This window comes from Salmo trutta, unplaced genomic scaffold (genome assembly GCF_901001165.1).
Source record: "Salmo trutta unplaced genomic scaffold, fSalTru1.1, whole genome shotgun sequence".
NCBI lineage: Eukaryota > Metazoa > Chordata > Actinopteri > Salmoniformes > Salmonidae > Salmo > Salmo trutta.
Window position 1 is genome coordinate 1,366,318 of NW_021823154.1, and position 7,834 is coordinate 1,374,151.

A 7,834-nucleotide genomic window follows, 5' to 3' on the forward strand; every position below is an offset into this window, starting at 1 on the left:
TTTTCAAAAAAGTCTCAATACTGCCCCCTATACCCTAACAGGTTAAAGGTTTGACTAAATGATTTCACTCAGAAACTATTTAACCTGTTGAAATGTATTAGAAATAAGGCTATAATAATGTGTTAAAGACTATAATCCAATACTGTGTGTGAGTAGACTTTTTAAGACTAGGACACTGTTACTATTTCAAAATGCGCAGGGCATAGATGATAAGACGACCTTGTGAAAGTAACAGGAAAAGGGGCCTCCCTGAGTGAGGGAGAGAAACAACGGCCTGAGAACGGCTTAGCTGGCAGGAGATTAGAAGACAGGTTGCAAGGTTTGATAATGAATATATGTGTACTGTGGAAAAATACGGCCGCCTAAAGCGGGGTGGAGTTCTCTACTGATGCGAGTTCATTTGGGTGTGTGTTAACCTGTCTGGGCTAGGGGGCAGTATTGAGAATTTTGGAAAAAATATGTTCCCATTTTTAACTGCCTCCTACACCAACTCAGAAGCTAGAATATGCATATTATTGTTCAGGTTTGGATAGAAAACACTCTGAATTTTCTAAAACTGTTTGAATGGTGTCTGTGAGTATAACAGAACTCCTATGGCAGGCAAAAACCTGACAAGGTTTCAAGCAGGAAGTACCCTGTCTGACAAGGAGTCGTGCGTCTTGCATCTTTTTATTGAAAAGTAAGGATCTTAGCTGTAACGTGACAATTCCCAGGGCTCCGATAGGCTCTCAGAGCCCGCGAAAAACCTGAAGGTTTACGAGGGAGCCTCAGGCTGAAACACATTATCACCTTTTGTAAGTGGCTGCTCCAAGGACCTTTGAATGATGCGCGTGCATGAGTCGCTTCTGAGGAGAAATTTTATTCGGCTGTTTAGGCTCAATGCATACTCCCGGTCGGAATATTATCACTAATCTACGAGTTGAATGGCATAAAAATTGGTTTTAAACAGCGGTTGACATGCTTCGAAGTACGGTAATGGAATATTTAGACATTTTTGACACGCCAATGCGCCATGCGCGAGACCGTGAAGAAGCATTCTAGAACTCACGAACAAAACGTCGCTGTTTGGATATAACGATGGATTATTTGGGACCAAACCAACATTTGTTATTGAAGTAGAAGTCCTGGCAGTGTATTCTGATGAAGAACAAGCAAGGTAAGAACATTTTTCTTATAGGAAATGTGATTTTGGTGGAGGCTGACCTGGGTGGGTATCTAAATAGCTAGCCCTGTAATGCCGGGCTATGTACTTAGATTATTGCAAAATGTGCTTCATCCGAAAAGCTATTTTAAAATCAGACATATCGAGTGCATAGAGGAGTAATGTATCTATAATTCTTAAAATAATTGTTATGCTTTTTGTGAACGTTTATCGTGAGTAATTTAGCAAACTGTTAGTAAATTCTCCGGAAGTTTGCGGGGGTTATGCTTTTTCTGAACGTCACATGCTAATGCAAAAAGCTGTTTTTTGATATAAATATGAACTTGATTGAACAGACATGCATGTATTGTATAACACAATGTCCTAGGTGTGTCATCTGATGAAGATCATCAAAGGTTAGTGCTGCATTTAGCTGTGGTTTGGGTTTATGTGACATGATATGCTAGCTTGAAAAATGGCTGTATGATTTTTTCTGGCTGGGCACTCTGCTGACATAATCTAATGTTTTGCTTTCGTTGTAAAGCCTTTTTGAAATCGGACAGTGGGGTTAGATTAACGAGATTCTTGTCTTTAAATAGCTGTAAAATAGTCATATGTTTGAGAAATTGAAGTTATAGTATTTCTAACGATTCAAAAATCGCGCCACTGGAATTTCAGTAGCTGTTACGTAGGTGGGACGAAATCGTCCCACATACCCGAGAGAGGTTAATATAAAAGGCTTTGTGCAATGTATGGATTTTAGAGCTCTCATAAATAAACGTTTTGACCATTGTTGTCTGCTTCATTCAACCAGAATCTCACACACTCTGGTGGGGCAGACTGAGTAGTTTAATTGAAGTTTGGTTTAACCTCTCTCGGGTATGTGGGACGATTTCGTCCCACCTACGTAACAGCTACTGAAATTCCAGTGGCGCGATTTTTGAATCGTTAGAAATACTATAACTTCAATTTCTCAAACATATGACTATTTTACAACGGTATTTTATTTATGATATTATGAATAGAAATGGAGTTGTCACATATGCAGTTATCGAAAATATATGGGAATGTCTGCTCAATCCAAATTTACAACCAACTGATTGCAGCACTACCACAAACATGGAGGCGGCAAGTGGAAAAGGTAGGTGTCACATGTGTCGTAGTGGAGAGAAGACCAAGGCGCAGCGGGAATGTGGATACTCATAGTTTTTTAATACTCAAGTAAGGCATCCACAGGAAAAAGCAATAAACAAGACAGCAACAGTTTTGCAGGCTAACTAACGCAGTGCAAAAACAACTACCCACAACCCCAAAGAAAAACACACACTACTATATAGGACTCCCAATCAAAGGCAACTCAACACACCTGCCTTCAATTGGGAGTCCAATCACCAACACAACACTTAACACACAAAAACCCTGCCACGTCCTGACCAAAACTAATACAATTGCTCCCTCTGTTGGTCAGGACGTGACAGTAGGGAACTTGTTTGCCTGCCATATATTAAAGATACAAATTGGCTGAAAGGAACTGGCATAAATGGAAAAATATACCAGTTTCATGTGAGGACAAAAATGTTGACAGCTGCGCCATAAAGGTTGCAAAATAACTGGGAGGAGATTTTCGATGTACCAATTCCATGGCATATGGTTGATGAACTGGTACAAAAAAAACTACACCTGACTCAACAGTTTTTCAATTTAAATGATTATATACATTTCTTGCCACCAACAGAATGCTATATATATATATATATATATATATATATATATATATAGGGCAACAATACAACAATCTCAGCTCTGTAGATTTTGTTGTGAAGAGACAGAATCAATAGATCATTTATTCTGGTATTGCCCCGATGTAGCTAGTTTCTGGTCATAGGTTCAGCAACGGTTAAAAAAAATCACATGTGCTTAAAGTCAACCTTACAAATAGCAGTGTGGGGCGATTTGGAAAGACACAGTCAGTCAATTACTAACATAATAATACTCGCAGGAAAGGTTTTCACAATCTGTGGATACCATACAATTAGAAAGGTTCAAACATTTAGTAAAACATCACATCCCAATTAAAAAAATATATGGCACATTGAAATGTGTGTGTATATATATCTGTATGTGTATATATCTGTATGTGTAGCAAAAAAGCTGAAATAAAACTACGATATTTGTCCTCTGAAGAGGGTGGTGGAGGATTGTTGTTGCTTTTTTGACCAAGATTTACATCCCAGTTTGATCAGGAGTGTATTAATTAGTCACCCACCGTAGCACAACGTTTTGCAACAAAAAAAGTAGTTTCTTTGGGACAAATTCAGGTAGTGTTGATTTAGGATCAGGTCTGTTTCCTAGTGAATACACCCCATGGTGTTGAATAGGAGTGTTGATCTAGGATCAGGTCTGTTTCCTAGTGAATACACCCCATGGTGTTGAATAGGAGGGTTGATCTAGGATCAGGCCTGTTTCCTAGTGAATACACCCAATGGTGTTGCATCGGAGGGTTGATCTAGGATCAGGTCTCCCCGGTCCAAATGATTCCAATTATTATATGCAATGTTTTTACACAACACTGTGTCTCCATAACATTTGTACAGTTATTTTTGTATTTTGTACCCCAACACTGTTTATCCATTCTACCATTAGGTTGGTACCCCAACACTGTTACTATCCATTCTACCATTAGGTTGGTACCCCAACACTGATACTATCCATTCTACCATTAGGTTGGTACCCCAACACTGTTACTATCCATTCTACCATTAGGATGGTACCCCAACACTGTTACTATCCATTCTACCATTAGGTTGGTACCCCAACACTGTTACTATCCATTCTACCATTAGGTTGGTACCCCAACACTGTTACTATCCATTCTACCATTAGGTTGGTACCCCAACACTGTTACTATCCATTCTACCATTAGGTTGGTACCCCAACACTGTTACTATCCATTCTACCATTAGGTTGGTACCCCAACACTGTTACTATCCATTCTACCATTAGGTTGGTACCCCAACACTGTTACTATCCATTCTACCATTAGATTGGTACCCCAACACTGTTACTATCCATTCTAACATTAGGATGGTACCCCAACACTGTTACTATCCATTCTACCATTAGGTTGGTACCCCAACACTGTTGATCTGAAGCAGTGAACAAAGACAGGGGTCCAGCTCCCCAAGAATGTTGATCATCCTGGAACTAGACTCAGTTCCTTTTCTCAACACCATGTCGATGAGGTCACGTGCCTTCTCTGCCCTCTCAGCTATCCCCTTTGGTGAGTCCATTTCCTCACTTCCTTCAGACGGAGTGAGTTGATTCCCATAAAGAAAATAAGGAAGGTCTTTGGTCAAGATGTCAACGTTATGGTGTGTATCTTTGACTAGCCTGACTACCAGCTTCCCCATCTGTATAGGACAAGAGAACATTCCAGTTCATTCCCTTAATTGTGTTTTCAAAATCATGTTGTGGAAATTCTTTTACACAGAGACACTCGAAGTCAATCTGAAATGAATCATTGTTTATTGTCAGCGAGCTGGAGAGGTTCCAACCAATCAGGAGCTTTCCCTGGTCAGACCCAACTCAATGCACCATAGTACACATGTCAATCAGGATCTCTCCCTGGTCAGACCCAGCTCAATGTACCATAGAACACACGTCAATCAGGATCTCTCCCTGGTCAGACCCAACTCAATGTACCATAGAACACATGTCAATCAGGAGCTCTCCCTGGTCAGACCCAGCAGTTGTCTTGTAAACGGCTATACACAGACAAGTTATATTTGCATGATTTAGCATAATTAATGAATCATTACTGTTATGTTCCATTCATGTGACCGACCAGTACTGGTTCATAACATTTAACAGACCAATACTGGTTCATAGCATTTAACAGACCAATACTGGTTCATAACATTTAACAGACCAACACCTCACCAGGCTTCTTCTCTCTAAGCTGAGACCTTGAAACTGAGATATCTCATTTTCAAAAACAACATCTGGACTTACTGCCAAATTACAGCTACTGATAGTGAGGATTTGTACAGTCAGCCACTTGATGAACAACAAATTAGTTTATAGAACAGCACATGAATAAAACACAGACATTTGTTAAAAGAATAGCACAAACATAAACATTTCCCTTACAATCATTTAAGTGTCTTTGTCCACAGACTAGGAGACAGGCCTCAGCGTCTTCAGATTAGGTGAAGAAGTGTCTTTGTCCACAGACTAGGAGACAGGCCTCAGCGTCTTCAGATTAGGTGAAGAAGTGTCTTTGTCCACAGACTAGGAGACAGGCCTCAGCGTCTTCAGATTAGGTGAAGAAGTGTCTTTGTCCACAGACTAGGAGACAGGCCTCAGCACCTTCAGATTAGCTGAAGAAGTGTCTTTGTCCACAGACTAGGAGACAGGCCTCAGCATCTTCAGATTAGGTGAAGAAGTGTCTTTGTCCACTGACCAGGAGACAGGCCTCAGCATCTTCAGATTAGGTGAAGAAGTGTCTTTGTCCACAGACTAGGAGACAGGCCTCAGCGTCTTCAGATTAGGTGAAGAAGTGTCTTTGTCCACAGACTAGGAGACAGGCCTCAGCATCTTCACATTAGGAGAAGAAGTGTCTTTGTCCACAGACTAGGAGACAGGCCTCAGCATCTTCAGATTAGGTGAGGAAGTGTCTTTGTCCACAGACTAGGAGACAGGCCTCAGCATCTTCAGATTAGGTGAAGAAGTGTCTTTGTCCACAGACTAGGAGACAGGCCTCAGCATCTTCAGATTAGGTGAAGAAGTGTCTTTGTCCACAGACTAGGAGACAGGCCTCAGCATCTTCAGATTAGGTGAAGAAGTGTCTTTGTCCACAGACTAGGAGACAGGCCTCAGCATCTTCAGATTAGGTGAAGAAGTGTCTTTGTCCACAGACTAGGAGACAGGCCTCAGCATCTTCAGATTAGGTGAAGAAGTGTCTTTGTCCACAGACTAGGAGACAGGCCTCAGCATCTTCAGATTAGGTGAAGAAGTGTCTTTGTCCACAGACTAGGAGACAGGCCTCAGCATCTTCAGATTAGGTGAAGAAGTGTCTTTGTCCACAGACTAGGAGACAGGCCTCAGCATCTTCAGATTAGGTGAAGAAGTGTCTTTGTCCACAGACTAGGAGACAGGCCTCAGCATCTTCAGATTAGGTGAAGAAGTGTCTTTGTCCACAGACTAGGAGACAGGCCTCAGCATCTTCAGATTAGGTGCTACAAGACAGAGGATGGAGGAGAAGGGAAGAGAGAGATCAGAAAGTATGGAGAAGAATGAGGAGTGAGATACACCTGAGATAATGATGTGATGATGGTCCTATGATACACCTGAGATAATGATGTGATGGTGGTCCTATGATACACCTGAGATAATGATGTGATGATGGTCCTATGATACACCTGAGATAATGATGTGATGATGGTTCTATGATACACCTGAGATAATGATGTGATGATGGTCCTATGATACACCTGAGATAATGATGTGATGATGGTCCTATGATACACCTGAGATAATGATGTGATGGTGGTCCTATGATACACCTGAGATAATGATGTGATGATGGTCCTATGATACACCTGAGATAATGATGTGATGATGGTCCTATGATACACCTGAGATAATGATGTGATGATGGTCCTATGATACACCTGAGATAATGATGTGATGATGGTCCTATGATAGAACTATAATAAGATACATTTATTACAGACAGCAACACAAAAACATGCTTCCATTCTGAAAAAGACTTTCTCTTTGATCTGGGTAGCTATGTTTTTATTTGACCTATATTTAATCATTCCACATATTCAAGGGAGAGATCAAATTAAACGGTCTTACCTAGATTCACTCAAGTACTTAACAAGATGGTGTTCATGTTCAATGAGAGCTTTGAGACAAGCTCCCGTCACTTCTGGTCCTTTAGGGAGGACTGATCTCAGTAGTTCTCTCATTCGGTCCTGTTCAGTTGTTTCAGCTTTTATTCTGGAGTACTCTTCATCACCAATCATGCTCTTTGACGACAGAACATCTGCTATTGGCATTGGGTTTTTGACTCCCTGAATGAGTATAGCCCTGTGTTTCTTCAGAAACTCCTCAGCAGGAATCCCAGGGAGTGTTAATGCTGAAGGGGGGTGAATTAAATGAATATGTCTTTAGGGTGAACAGCAGCTGTTTCTACATCTAACAGTCTCTCCAGTTATCATTCCCCTGATAGTCATTTATTGAATAGAGCTGACTCCAGGGTTGTTGTCAATTCACATTCAAGTCAGTCAGTTTAAAATAAAACACTGAAACGTTTTTTTTCTTCCTGTAAGTCATTGAAAATAGATGCCCATTTCCGGTTATTGAATTGGAATTTCAGTTCACTTCCTGAATTGACTGACTTATTTGGAATTGACGCCTACCCTGGCTGACACGATTGTCTATTCTACATAACATACAGAGCCTTGCAAAAGTATTCATACCCCTTGGATTTCTCTATTGTGTTACATAGTGGGATTAAAATGGATTTAATTGTAATGTTTTGTCATCAATCTACTGAAAATGCTCTGTAATGTCAAAGTGGACCTGTCCCCCATACATACAACATCTGGAAGGTCTCTCAGTCAAGTATCACATTTCAAGCACAGAGTCAACTATACACAAAGACCAGGGATGTTTTTGAAAAGC